The sequence below is a fragment of the Panthera onca genome, chromosome A1 (assembly GCF_046562875.1).
Source record: "Panthera onca isolate mPanOnc1 chromosome A1, mPanOnc1 haplotype 2, whole genome shotgun sequence".
NCBI lineage: Eukaryota > Metazoa > Chordata > Mammalia > Carnivora > Felidae > Panthera > Panthera onca.
In genome coordinates this window covers 33274462-33290326 of record NC_138339.1, presented here as the reverse complement: position 1 = coordinate 33290326, position 15865 = coordinate 33274462, and the positions used below count along the sequence as shown (strand labels likewise).

At 39.4% G+C, this 15865-nt stretch overlaps 1 pseudogene; it reads right to left on the bottom strand.

Moving 5' to 3' along the window:
* Window positions 1-14213: 14213 nt before the first annotated feature.
* Window positions 14214-15021, bottom strand: LOC132682338 (small ribosomal subunit protein eS4, X isoform-like; annotated as a pseudogene).
* Between the last annotated feature and the right edge of the window lie 844 nt (window positions 15022-15865).

The window sequence follows — 15865 nt, the reverse complement described above, 5'->3', positions numbered from 1 at the left end:
TTCTATTTATTACTTTATATTTGAGAACAGAGAAGTAAGCAAAGTTGTATGGTGCTGAGGGATCAGAAGGAGTGGAGATAAGAATGAAGCTCTGGGTGGCATATGGTGGCTAAAGGACTTTTCATCACAAAGATGCCTATGGTTTAGTTTTAATTTGTTCATATGTATGTGATGTTACATTTGTACTCTGATATACTTCAGGAAAGTCTGCTACTGGGGCGCCTGGGTGGCTCAGTCGGTTGAGCGTCCGACTTCAGCTCAGGTCACGATCTCACGGTCCGTGAGTTCGAGCCCGGCGTCGGGCTCTGGGCTGATGGCTCAGAGCCTGGAGCCTGCTTCCGATTCTGTGTCTCCCTCTCTCTCTGCCCCTCCCCCGTTCATGCTCTGTTTCTCTCTGTCTCAAAAATAAATAAAACGTTAAAAAAATTTTTTAATAAAAAAAAAAAAGGAAAGTCTGCTACTCACACAAAATGACCTTGTATAGGTAGGTGTATGTTTATTTTTGTTAGTTAATGGTAGGGGAGGGTTGCAATTTTTTTGGATATGTAAAAATTTGAAAAGATCCCAGGGTCTTTGTGTCAGTCTCAGGGTTGACACAGTATGAGAAGAACAACATGAGCAAAAGAGCAAGTCAATTCATTAAATCAGAGCCAACTGTTGGAAGCAGGTGTCCAAAGCCAGAGGTGGCCATGAGAACACAAGTCCCTCTGGAGCTCATGGCAATCTGGGAAAGGGCTGTGGTCTTCCACATTCCAGGGAATGGGGCTCAAATCAATCCTCCTTACACCTAAAGAGTTGGGGAGAACTCCAAACACCCACAATACATAAGTATTTGCTTTGAACAAAACATTTTCCCCACAGTTATTACAGGAACCGCAATCAAAAGATTTGTCTATCCATCGCCTGTTAGAAGGCTGCAGGAATATAAGACTATGCATTGTTTAAATCTCTTAAAAACAAGATTTGTCTTCCCTATAAGAACTTCATTTTTTAAAAGTAGGTTGGTCCCTAGAGAAGGGATTACTTAAAGCCAATCTGTGAAACATGTAATTATTTCCCTGGAGTGTCAGCATTTACTTCTCTTGGAGAAAGCCTGCAGATCTGGGCTGAAATGGTGTAGTTGCATCAGTATTTTGTGGTCATTGGACTTGGTTCCTTGTATCTGATAACGTATTTCTATAAAGGCTACATGTGAATTTTATGTAAAATGGTTATTGAAACGTTGTCCATTTTGTTATTTGCTGTCTGTGGCAAAGACTAGCAGTTGCTCATCAAACGTTTTTAGTGGTATATACCTAACCAGAAGAAGACTACATACACTTCCCAGGCAACCCTGCATCCTTACATGATGTGGCATGTGCTCAGTTGGAGACAATAAAATAGGTGCAAAAGTGGCTGTATGAGAGAGAGTTCTGGAAAATTCTCTTAAATGGAAAAGGACAAATAACTTTGGGGGCTTACTCCTTCTTTCTCACAGCCTGAAAGTCAGATATGATCACTAAAGCACCATAGCTGTGTTGGACCAAAAGGTACTTTAAGGATGGAAAGCACAAATCTTGAGAATGATCAACCAGAAAATAAGAGCCCAAGTCCTTGGTGACACCATGAAGATTCTCCAAAAAAGCTTGGGATTTCTTCTTTTATTTGAGAGAGAAATAGCTGCTCATTTGTTTAAAGCATTTTTATTTGGGGGTTTCCTGTTTTATGCAGCAAATCTAACCATCTGTCTCCTGCATAAGGATATGAATTGTAAGTTTCTTGTAGAGTTTATTGCCAGGAAAGGCTACTTCTTTCATGATAGGTTTACTTTATATCTCGCTGCCTTTGCTTTTTATGGAGAGCGGAGTTAAATTTAGTGGTTGTTGCAAAATGATTCTTGCCATAGGCTGCTGGTATAATGATTTTTATCTCTCCCCCTGCCCCCAGCCTGAACCATTCCCACATCTTCTGGTACTTTACCTCCATTTGAATTAGTTCAGTTGCATATCTTTATAAACTTCCTGAAAAGTGCTTTTAAAAATATATAATCACAAGATTTAGCATGATCTGCTGATTAGGTGACATTACATTTTAGAAAAGAATCATATAGGAAAAGGGAACTGTGGCTTAAATCACTGATATTTAACCAAAAACTGCTTCATTCTCCCTTAGCTGAAGGATATTTTCTCTCTGCTCATCAAACAAATCAAAGACAAACAAGACCTATGTATATTTACAAAAACAATTCAGATTATAAATAGAGTTCTTACACTGTTGCTTCTTTTGTGTACACAGAACTCAGGAACTCAAGACATGGCTATTTACAAGCGCTAAATTCATCAATGTTGGGTAATGAATTTTTATGCTAACCGCTAGTAAGGAGCAGAGCCAAAATTGAAACTCAGGTCTCTGTCCTCTGTCCATAGTACTGATTCCTACTTGTAGAAAATAATGAGATGGTGCAATCTCAGGGGGAAACAAAAGGGGTGGCTGCTGGTACCAACAGCCACCATCTCCTCACCTCTTCAAAGATGTTTTGTTTGTTTGTTTTTTAATTAAAAAGAACAGATAAAATAACAAAATAAACCTCTACAGATTTCACAGTTACACCTCTGCCACCAGTCTGAGGTGCTGGCCTCTGGAAATCAGTGACCTGATGGTGACACACCTCCTGCCCCTCCCTAACCTGTTCTCTTGCTTCCTTCAAACTGGAAACTTCTCAGATCTGCAGGGACTTGCTATAGGTATAAGTACACTGGGGACAAGAGTGGGGTGATTTTCACTACAGTATAAAAATAAATGCAGAAAATATAAGCCTTGTTTTCATTAGAACATAGTTCTGACTGCAATCTCTTTTGTGGGTGGATAAAGTTGTGCGCACAATATATGATTTTGCTAAACTTACTGTCAACAAAAGAATAAAGTTAAATTTCCTTCAGGCAATTTCTTATGTAAATACAAAGATTTTCTTAAGCATAATTCAATAGAGCAAAATAAGGGTAGTTTCCCAAAAAACCTCTTAACAGCCCAGAGAGAGAAAAGACTTAAGTTCTCCTGAACATAGGTTTAAGTTTCTAGAATTATACAGGCCCCTCTATCCACTCCTCCATCAGCATTTGCCTTAGGACAGTGATATTATGTTCGTTTCTGTAGGAACCCCTCACTGTTGACTCTTGTAGAGCAGGGACTACAGCACAGTGACAGGAATACATGTAATGGGGACTCAGTGCCAAAATGAAATGAATTTCTGATTTAAGTCCCTCTTGCCAGTTCCCTGTTCTTTACAGAAAGAGAGATCTGCTCATACTCACACTTTATTCTCTTATTTGAAGATTTATATCTCCCTCTACATTCTCCTCTCCAAGCCACTTGTGTTTAATTGTTATTCTTTCTTAGTTTAATGTGGTTCTTGATCTTGACTGTTCCATTCCCTTTGAATGAGTGAGGAACTAACTCATTCCTTCATTGATAAACTAAGAGTAGTTCCAACAGCAATGAAAACAAGGCATGCTAATTAAAATGTCAAAGAAGATTCAGTGGCTGGCAGGCTGGCATGAATGGCTGTCTCCCGGAAGACCTGGTCTGGTCACTGAGGGCTGAGAGCCTAAAATCGTACTCCACAATGCACTTGCCATCCTGTTATATGGCATGCATGAGGCATGAGTTTTTGTTATCAGTTTTCTAATTAAGAAAAATTAGTCTAGTCCGTAAATGGACTGTCCACTTCCAAAGAATTTAAACACAATAAAATATAATAAATTTTTAAAAATACATTGTGCAGATATTTTTTCAAAATCCAGAAAGATTGCAAGACTACATGTGGAGCATACCCAGCCCCTGGAACATACTAAGTTATGTTAACTGGGATAAGTTTTATATTATAATACAAATTGTTAAGTTCAGACATGTTAGTAAACAAAAAGGTGTAGATAAAGAAGTCATTATATTTAACCAGCTTTGAAAAGTGGTTTTGATAACATCTTAGAATCAGATTGGGCAAAAAACAAAAAACAAAAACAAAAAGGCAAAAAACAAACCTATATGGAAGCAAAATGCTGAGGAATAAATGACCAGGTAGTATCTATTTTTAAAGAGCTTCTTCCAATAACAATTTATTAACATTAAACTATCAGGACATACAAGACACTGAGCTAGGAATTCTGCAGGAGTAACAAGATATAATATCTGTATTCTACCCTAAAAAGGCTTGACCCATAAAAGGCTATTTATGGAAGAATAGTAAACTCACAGTATAAGGCAAACCATTAAAGCAAAATTATAGGAACAACTATATACTCTCTACAGCTCAGAGGTAGGAAAGGTTTCTTCTTAGAGCAAAGCTCACAGGCCACCTAGGAAGGTTAAGTAATTCTATCTAAATGAAACAAATTTCTAAGAGTCAGTCTGTCCTTTGCCTCATGCTCCCGTTCCCGTCTTCATCCTCAAACCCAATCTTATTCCCTCATTGAACAAACCATATTTAAGCTCCCAAGGATACCATCCAAAACTCAGTGGATAACAGAGTAAATAAAGTAATGTGAGACTAAATTTCCAGCCTAATGTGAAGGACTTGTGTCACAAATTTGAGATTGAAATTTATTAGGTAGTGCTTCTACCTATAGAGAGGAGAGAAAGAATCTGTATTGGATAGAGAGAAAATTGGGGCAGTGATGCATTCACATGAAGCCCTCGGCCAACTCCACCAGAAATTTCCAAATTTAGCTGGGATTCCTTAAGAGTTGTTTCAAGTTGGGTCAATAGGCCCATGCTGTCACTTCCCCAAGTCAACCAGTTAGTGAAGCAACAGTCTTGGGAAAGGATTTAGACATTGGACAAAGCTCTCTTTGAGACAATCCTGAAAGAGGGCAGACAGCTCTCCACAGCCCCAGGAATAAATCTTTCAGTGCTGGAGGGGGATCAGAGTGGCATGAACCAACATCCACACAGGTTACACGATTTTTTCCATTTAAGTTTTCCAAAGTCAAAATTGTCTTCACTCATTTTATGCATATATATACATTACACTGATGTCCCCTGATTAGTATTATAATTATCAATTCTGAGTAATAAAAAATACTATAGCTTTGTAGATGACTGTGATATTGTGACTTATATACTAAGAAATATACATATTTGGTCCTTGTCTTATTTCTGGCACAGAGCTCCTAAAACCCTTGGAATATCCTAAGAGATGAGACCAAACAACAAAGTCTTTTGTTATGTTAATGCTATTACTTTTGTTTTTTTCTTCCCCCAAAATTATGTTTATTAACATACATCATTTATATAGATTTTTTTGTTTTATTTTTTAATTTATTTTTTAAATTTAAATCCAAGTTAATTAACATATAGTTTAATAGTAATTTCAGAAATATAATTTAGTGATTCATCACTTACATATAACACCCAGTGCTCATCCCAACAAGTGTCCTCCTTAATGCCCATCACTCCTTTAGTCCTTCCCCCCACCACACCTGGTCAGCAACCCTCAGTCTGTTCTGGTATTTAAGAGCCTCTTGTGGTTTGTCTCTTTTGCTATGTTAATGCTGTGACTTTTGAATCCCACCTAGGGATGGGGTAAGTTGCCAGGAGAACAGATCCCATGATTAGAGGGTTACAATTTTCAGAAGTTTGGCAAGGGCAGAGGGGCTGGAGATCATTAGGGCTAACTTCCAAAACCACGACCTCCTGAGCAGGGGTGAGCAGATTCTTTTCATTTAGGGTTTAGGGTGAATATTCAGAAGGGAAACTTCATCACCACATGTAGAGGTGAGTATAAGATCACATGTGTATCTTAAGGAAACATGCTCATACATACATTGTATGCTATGTTAATGAGGTTTGTGCTTCTCCTTGAGAAGAGATTGTAATGTTACAGTGACATAGAGGTAACCATGGGACACTCCAGGGTCCATCTGCGCAGAGGTGAGTCAGTGATCAAGCTCAAACTGGTCTAGGCCAGCAGGAGCTCTTGCTGTTGTTTTTCTCTGAAAGATAAGATTAACATTCCTATGAAGAGGAAGGGGGTCAGTAAGGGTCTTGCTGGTGACACTTCCATGTTGGTGCTGGGAGAGTGGTGCTTCTAGAGAGGGCATGGAAGCTCTGTGCCCCTTCTCCCTGACTTGCCCTGTGCACCTCTACAATCTGGCTATCCCTGAATTATATCCTTTTATAATAAACCAGTAATCTAGTAAGTAAAATTCTTCTCTGAATTCTGTGAGCTGCTCTAGCAAATTAACCCAAAGAGGAGGTGATGGGAACTTTTGATTTATACCCAGTCAGAGTTACAGGTAACAACCTGAACTTATGACTAGCTTTTGAAGTGGGGGGCAGGGAAGGGAATCTGTAGTCTTGTAGGAATGAACTCTTAACCTGTGGAACCTGAGGTTATGTCTCCATAGGTAGTGTCAGAATTGAGTTTGATAGCAACCAGAGTTCACACCCTGCTGGTGTCCAAAAATTGCTTGTTGGTGGTATAGGAAATACTCCTTCCACAGGTTGAAATTGGGTCTAGGGACTCAAGCAATGATAAAGCTTCCAAGCAGTTTTGGTTATTATGTTCAGACCTCCTTTTTCAAATAGAATATCTCTCCTTTCTCTCTTGCCCAGCTGTTGCCAAGTAATTTACAACTTGAGAAAGGATAATGGAGGTATAAACAATGCACAGATGTCTCTCTGATTTCCTTTATTGTGTTTCCTCTGGGAGGTATTAGGGAAATCATTCCTTGACTTTGCCCGAGTTTGTTGAGGATGTTGATAATAATGGAAATAAATACGGGCATGCAAACAAAAGAACAGCCTTGTTCTTCTCATTAGAGAATGTGACTGGAGGCTCTAGGCCAACATGTCAATGCCATTGGAAGTTGGACTTCTGGAAAATCGTTTCATAGAGAATTTAACTATGATACATGCACAACCATTTGTATCATAGGACTTGTAGAACTATGATAGAGACTGGTGAGTTTCTCACTTAATAACTTTATTCATTCCCCAACAGATTTCTTAGTGAGCCCACTAAGAATTTTGGATATGCAGTAGTAAATATAACAGCTACAGCTACAGCTTCTAATGAGGACAGCAGAACAATGGGACAAATAAACATTTTAACCAAGAAAACAAAGTCCAAGGTGTCCCAGGAGTATAAGCAGGCCTTCTAATCTAAACTAAGAAATCACTACAGATCTCCAAAAGAAAGTGACATTTTTAGCTGAAACCTGAAAAAATGAGCTGGGTTTAGACTTTGAAAGAGGTCAGAGAGAAGTGTTTTAAATGAAGGGGGCATCTTGGTCCCAAGGAAAAAGAATGGCATACTTTAGAAAATAACCAAAAGAAAATTGGATGTTCAAGGGAAACAGTGAGGGGGAAGAAGCTGGAGGTCAAGGGGAAGAGAGGAACTAAATTATGAAGGACACCATTAAACCATGTTAAAGGGCTGGACTTTATTGTCCAAGGGACATAAGGAAGCTATTGAAAGATTTAAAGCAGAGAAAATATGTAACCGTAATTCAATTTTATAAAAATGACTTTGACATGAAAATATTGGAGATGGAGCTGGAGAGAAATGACTAGATTTAAGAGATAATTGGTATCCAGAATCATGAGGGTTAATGATTGCTTGGATGATGTGAGGAATTGTAGGGGAGTCAGAGAGCACTTGGGCAATTTGGTGGAGACTGGTGCCATTTACTGCATCAATGAATGCTGGAAGGAGAAATGATGGAGCTGACAAGTTCACTTTTGCACATTGGAGCCTGAGGTATCTTTGAGACATCAATGGGTAGAGTTTCAGTAGCAATTTGACTGTGCTTTGGGGGCTCCCTGGGCTAGAGACATCCACGAAAGCCATGTGAAAGAATGATATTGTCCAGGGAAAGTTTGGAGACCAAAAAGAGTAGCATACTTAGAATAGCACCGTGTGTCAATATTCTAGAATGGGGTAAAGAACAGAGTCACAAATGCATCTGAGAAAGAATATGCAAAGAAGTAGGAAAAAGGGAGAGTTTGTTTGGCAGAGATCGTTACCTAAGCATCCACCTGCCTCCTCTGTTTCCTGGACTGTTTTTTCCAGCCTCCCAGGAGTTCAGTGTTGCCATATTGAGCTCTAATGGAAGGGGAACAAAAACTGATGAAGGCCACTTTCAAAGGTGGTACATAAAAATCTCCCAAAACTTCTCCATCTCATGGCTCAATGTCAACCCCAAGAGGAAGTCAGAAACTTTCCTCATCCCTTAGGAGAAAATACTATTAGATTTTACATGAGTAAGAAGGAAACTTCTTTTATGTTAAGCCACCAAGATTTGGGTGTTTACTGTAGCAGCGGCATTACCTTCACTCACACACACAGTGTGGAATCACAGAAGCCAAGGGACTAAACTACTTCAAAAAGGAAGGAGTAGTCAACAATGTCAAATGACTGCTGAAAAGTCAAGCAAATTAAGTACTAAGGAATCTCTTAGATTCCTTAGGGCCCGAGTGACCTGTATGTATCAGTATTTGCAACTGAAGATTTTTAGGATAAATGTAAACATATCTATGATCTTAATGGCAGTGGTTGTTTTAAGGAAGTTTCTGCATTCATAAATCAATTAGACTGTCTTGAAAAACTCTGTGTATAGGTGTTTTAAATGTCATTTTTCAGTCAAACAAGACTTCCGAGATTGGTTACACAATTGAATTTTGATTTATCGACTTGGCCCTTAGTTTTCAATTGACTGAGTGGATTATTTAATTCTCTTGACTCAATTTGGATGAAGAAACAAAGCCTGTCCACAAAGTGTCAGAAAAAAACTTGGGATCTATAATAATAAATTAATCAATCAATGGCTGTTTAGCTTGGCTGAAACAATTACACTTATTGTGAATGCTCTGAATTTTCTGAATCAGTGATTTAAAACTAAATTTTATGCATACTGAACATTAGTGTGTGGAAAAGCCATAATTACATTATTATGTAATTACATAATTACATTACATTACATTTGTTAAAATGTAGAGGCCTAGAACCCTACATATAAATATTCTAATTCGGTAAATAGATCTTGGGAGCAAGAATTCACATTTTTTTAACAAGCACTTCAGGTGATTCTGATAGGTATGGTCCCTAGCTCACACTTTGCCAAATACTGATCTGTATCTACCAGGATGCTTTAAAATCCAAATTTGTTCTCAAAAGAGGAACTGTAACTAACCCTTAGGTACTTGGCACCAGAAAGAAAATTTGGAAAAGAAACCAGAAGAACAGTTTTGTTACAAAAGAATGAAAAGGAGAATTTTGAAAGGCCATGTCAAATTTTTCTTTCTTTATAAATGTACAGACATTATTCTCTCCATTTTTATCCATTCTCTTCTTGTGAATTTCAAATAAAATGGTAATTCGATGATGAAATTTTCTCCTTTCAGAGCCCCAGAATACAATCAGCAGGTGATGCAGCAAGCTTCTGTAGCACTTTGTGCTATATGAACTCATTATGAAAATAAGAAGGATTTTATTTCCTCATTTCGTCATAATCTCATTTCCCTGCTTTTTTACTCACCTTTTAAAACAGCCCTCCCACTGGTATAACTTAAAGAACAGGACCTCTCCCTCCTACCCCATCCAGATGCATAGCCACTTAAACCCTCGTTATTCTGCTCTCCATTTATTCTCTCTGGTTCTGTTTCCTCGTTTGTAAAGACGGGATAGTAATAGAACGAACCTCATTAAGTTGTCATAATTAAATGAGATAATATATGTAAAATGTTTAGAAAATGTCTGGTATTTTGTAAGCCTTACACAAATGTTATTCAAGAGTTATACCAGCACAGGTGTTTCAGCCATATTACTGCACTTACACCTTCTTCACTTTTTGCAAAATCACACACTAAACGTAACAGTGCTCACTGGAAAAAATAGGGTTAGGAACAGATCCTCAAAAGCCATGGTACTTTTACAAAAATGATAAGAATCCTGAAGATACAAAGATTGAGTTAAATCTCCACTAGCCTTTGCCCCCCCAATCTGTCAGTCCGCCCTTTGATGTCTCAAACCCTGGGACTCAAACTTCTCCTGTGGAGATACAGGTCTTTAACAACAGCCACTTTGATAAAGGATAGTTACATCCAAAATAAAAACAGGACTCAAAAGTTTGTTCTTTTGTTGTTGTGATTGTCTCATTTTAACACAGGAAAATCTCTTCCCAGGTTCTTAGTCTGCAAATACAGTTTCTTCAGGTAGTTTCACCTAGTGGACAGTATAGCAAGGATTTCAGGCCATTAAGCCAGCCACTTTCTTGAATTAAAGGAAGATATTCAGAGCCTTTTAAGCGTTTTTTTCCAAACTCTTCAAATATCATAAAAGTTTTGTTTTATTTAACTGTGAAAAAGCTTACACAGTTGATTGCTTCGGACAATGAACACACTGGGAAAAACTAAGTTTGGTCCAATTTGTTTTCTGTGTTATGCTGATATCACTCCCCTAATTACCAATTGCATGAGTTGATTTGCATTTAAAAACACATGTTGTAGCAGACTGTAGATATGATTTTTAAAAATCCAGAAGACTTGAGAATTGCGCTATAATAAAAAGAGCCTTAGCAATCTAACTCCCCAGCATTCTTTTCCAAAAGTGACTTGAGCCCAATTATCAAGGGCTAAAAACGCTGATCTTGTTAGAAGTCTGGAATAGTGTGAGTGTTGGTGCACCCTGGTGGTAAGCAAAGACGGTCAGACTTGATGTATTTGGCTAATATATTAATCAGAGAAGGCAGCTCTACTGTTTAAACTCCATTTATATCTCAGCCAGTAATAAACAAATAAAACTCAGCTCTGAGCTTTCTTGCAGGACATTCTTTTGTTGGTGTTTTTTTCCCCTTCCATTGGTCATTAGTCATTGCCTACTTTTTTTTCTTTTCTCATTTCTCCCTCAAAACAGGTGGAAAGGAAGTCTTGGGTTGTTCTAACAGCAGGAGCTGTTTCCCTGAAAGATTTTAGGCCCTATTTCCTTCGAGGGGAAGTAATGGGAATGTGATATTACAACAAGCAGTGGCCCTCCAATGGCTTGTGGACCCTCTTACAGGTAACCAATGCTCCTACAGACTGCTAGGCTCACTCACTCCCCCTGCTCTGCGCTGGGAGATACTATCACCAGATAAAAGAGAAACCACAAACTGTTGTGCATAAGGCATCAACTGCTGTACCAGCAACAAGGTAATGAGCATTGTTATGTTGTCAGCATTTATTCTACTGTCTATGAGGCACATAGTCAACCTCGAAAGATCCCAGTGGTAGAAACATTACAACACAAAACCTAGCTCACTTTGCTCCATCTCTTCGTGGCCCCAGACTATACAAGTTTCTTTAAAAGGTAAAGAAGTCCTGGATCCAATCTTTGAATATATGGATAGTAATTAGACAAAGTAGGGACCTGCTGAGCCATACATTGGCGAAGTCCATGGAACATTAGCAGCGTCACTTGTGATCATTAATGAAACAAAAGGCGACAGATCTCAGCAGAATGCAGAGTTGGATTCCTCCTCAAATTAGGAGAAATATGAGAGGGGTGGCCAGTTTGGGTGTGTTTTGGATCCCCTCATCCTGGCAGCCATCTCCCACGGCCTCACTTGTTGATAGGATAAGTCATCAGTTTCCATCATATTTCATTTGCCTTATGCCACACACTCTGCAGCCTCAGACTCCTAATAACGTGTCTACACTCTGGCCACACATCCTCTGAGGCTGCCTTCTTTCTGAGGTCAATAATAATTGTCAAATCCAATGGCTAAAGCCAGGTGCTCATGTGCTGAGCTCTACTACATTTGACCTAATTGTCCAAACCAACTCCCTCCTCTCAGAGTTGGTCTCCCCATGGCTGTTCTCAGGGGTCTCTGCCTACACCTCTCTCACTCTCACTTCCATTCTGACTGCCCACTCCTTCATTCCTGCCTCTCTCAGTATTACCTGTCTTCTTACCCACAGACTCTGTAAGGCCTGTAGCATTGGCTGATGCCCTGTAGCATTAACTTGCTTGTGGGTCTGACTTGCCATGAGGTCAGAGCTGACCCCATGTCTACATGACTGTTTGATCTAGTGTACGTGACCATGTGACAAGGTGTAGTCTCCAATCATATTTCTTCAGGCAAGTTTCTGATAGAGACTCTGCTTGATCGCAATCAAACAAAAGGATGAACTGACTTTGCGCCAGGTATAAGCCTCTGGTCTAATCAGTTGTGGATAGTGGTGGGCATGCTACCCACTCCACAGGTCTCATAGGGAGCACTGGATGAAGGCCAGTTGACTATGAGTTCATGGCATAAGAGTTCGTCACCCTGTGCCCCCACCCCATCTCTACCATAATCCATTATTTATCCCTGTCAGTCCCCTGCCCTCCCCTGTCAATTTTTTGCTACATCCGCAGTGGAAGTTTTGCCATTTTCCCCTTACCTCTTACTCCCTTTGCAAATGCCATTCTTTCTGCCTAAAAGGTCCTTTACCATTTCTTTGACTGTGAAATTTATCTTTTAACACCCAACTTCTCCCTCTCTGAAACTTTCAGCCTACTTTTGCAGGCACTGCTGCTCATCTCTGAGTCCCCATTTTCTTTCGTGCTTACTTCCATTTAAAGTTTTTCTTAATGTTTATTCATTTTTGAAAGACAGAGTGCAAGTGGGGGAGGGGCAGATAGAGAGAGAGAGAGAGAGACACAGAATCCAAAGCAGGCTCTAGGCTGTCAGCACAAAGCCCGATGCGAGGCTCGAACCCACGAACTGTGAGATCATGACCCGAGCCGGAGTCAGACGCTCAACCCACTGAGCCACCCAGGAACCCCTACTTACTTCCATTTTAGCACTTACTATATCCATGGGCCATGTTTAGTACTAAACTTGTCTTCCCCGATAGAATTCTTGCCCCTTGAGGTACAGGTCTACCTCTTAGTCATCATAGCTTCTTCACCAATGCTTAGGATACTGTCAGAAACGCAGTAGGGATTCAGTAAAGGCTTTTTGAAGGAATCCATACATAAGTGAATGAGGTGTTTGGAGTGAACATGGAAATAGTAAATCAGGGATTAGTAACAGGGAAAGAAAGGAAATGATAGTACTTATGCTACAAATGGCAGTCATTCTCTCAGAATGCTTTTTGTGAAACACTTACACCTGTGTTAGGCAAATTTTTACTGTTTCGATTTCTCTATAAAAGGTAAGGCTACATTTATGGGAAAAGAAATTGATACTATAGCTTGTATATTATGGATCCCATTAAAATGAACTTCTTTGCTTTAAAATAAACCATAGTTTTTCTTAATGTTGACATCCTGTGGAAATTCTTACCATAGCAAAATTTCAAACTGGTCAGCACTATTGAATCTTTCCAACCTGTGTTAATCTGGGATAAGAGTAGGAGATAAGAAAAGAATTTCTTTCATAGAAAATGTAGAATTATATAACTTTTTAACAAAGAATTCAGCTACCTATCATTACAAATAAACAACCCCAAAATTAAGTGGCCTAAAATAACAGTCTTTTATTATATTTCAAGATTTTGTTAACCACAAATTCAAGTAGGACTCAATTGTATGATTCTTCTGCTTCATGGGTCATCCACTGTGATCACTTTATGATACTTAGCTAAAAGCTGAGCTGCTCTGGACAGTTCAAGATGGCTTTCTGCCACGTCTGATGACTAGATGGGAATGCTAGAAGACTGAGCTCAGCTGGGCTCCTCTCTCATCTGTGTAGTCTGAGGACCTCTTGAGCACTGAAGCTGAACTTTGTGTATAACAGCTCCAGGCTCCAAGACACCAAGGCAAAAGCCACTATCGTCCTAAAGATCAGGGCCAGAACAAATGGAGTGTCACTCTCTCAGGGCTCTATTGGTCAAAGCAGTGATAGGCTGGGATAGATTCAAGAGTGTGGAGAAATAGGGTGCTTAGGTGGCTCAGTCGGTTAAGCGACCGACTCTTGATTTCAGCTCAGGTCATGATCTCATGGTTTGTGAGATTAAGCCCACGTTAGGCTTTGCACTGTCAATGCAGAGCCCGCCTGGGATTCTCTGTCCCTGTCCCTGCCCCTCTCCCACTCATGCTCTTTTTCCCTCTCAAAATAAATTAAAAACACTAAAAATAAAAGAGTGTGGCAAAATATACTTCATCCTTTGATGGCATGTGATATAGGCAAAGAAGGAATAAAGACGGACAGCTACTCCAGAAATATAACTTTTCTTTCATGCTGTATTATCTTTAAATATAAAGTCTTCTAATCACATCATCTAGAGAGCATTTTACCCACTGCTCCGTCTGGTTGCCAGTCTCTCGTCTCTTTCTTCAGCAGTGGCGAGGCAGACATCGTTTCCACAGGAAAGAGAAATCCAAGGTTTGTTGCTTTTGTCAATATAAAAATGTTGGAGAGTTGGATGGCAAAGCTGCTGCCATTGGCATCTTTCACATGAACTACATCAAAAGAACCAGGGTGCCTCTCTCTGTTGATGATCACACCAATTCTTCCCAGGTTAACACCTCCAGTCACCATACACAGATTACCAGTGTCAAACTTGATGGAGTCAGTAAACTTGCCAGTCTGCAGATCAATCTGAATGGTGTCAGTCACTTTGACGAAGGGATCAGGATAGCAGATAGTGCCAGCATCATGGGCCACCAGATGAAGAAGTCCTTTTGTCCCCACAAAGATCTTTCTCACTTTGCACAGCTTATACTTGGTCTCCTCAGGTGTAATCCAATGAATAGCAAAGTGACCCTTGGTGTTGCAGATCAGATGGAAATATTCCCCAGTCTTGTGTATGCTGGTGACATCCATAAAACCATTAGGGTAGGTTATATCAGTTTGGACCTTGCCATCAATCTTAATAAAACACTGCATACAGATCTTCTTTACCTCATCTCCTGCTAGGGCACACTTAAGTCTGTTCTTCAAGAAAATGATGAGAGGGAGACACTCTCTTGGTTTATGGGGACCAGTAGATGGACGAGGAGCAAACACACCGGTCAGTTCATCCAACGTACAATGCTGAGCCCACTACATGCTTCAGATGTTTCTTGGGACCACGAGCCATGGCTGTGCTAGGCACAAAAAGATAACTTTATTACTTTTAAGAAGATATAGTAATTTCATTCAAGTTTAAATCAATCAATGAATAGTTATTGAATATTTATTATGTGACTTATTCTCCATTTAATTTTATTTGGCCTGCCTTAAAGTCCTTAAAAGACCTAATTTCATGGAAAAGATGTCATTGCTAATGATGTTTTTAGAAAAAAAAAATATCAATTTGGCCTTTAAAAAGAACCAGCCCTCCTTGGGTTGGGTCTCAGAAAAAGCAGAAGCTCCAATCTAGCTACTTGTGTGACTTCAGGTAGCTTAGTGGAACTTTTCAAGATTTCTGTTTCTTTACCTGCAAATTTATTTAATTAGTCTTTACTTAGTATCTATTCACTATCTGTACTGGTCTAACTACTGATGATACAAAGAAATACAAGACTATTTATTCCCTCAAAGAATGCACAAGGTAAGGGGCACATTCACAAATAATTATGAGGCAGTTTTGCAACACTTGGTACTGATTGCTGAGGTCTCTTTTATACCTAAAGTATGAGTTTTAATTAACTTATAAATAATTTATATGTAAATGAGTGTCTGAAGAATTTATTCTCTTGTGGCACCTGGGTGGCTCAGTTGGTTGAGCATCGGACCCTTGATTTCTGCTCAGGTCCCGATCCCAGGGTCGTGGGATCAAGCCCCACATTGGACTCTGAACTGAGTGTGGAGCCTTCTTAATGTTCTCTCACTCTCTCCCTCTACCTCTCTCCCCCGCTCACATATTCTCTCTCTCTCATAAAATAAAATTATAAACAAGAATTTATTCTCCTAAGGATTTAAAATATGTATCTGTGCAATTT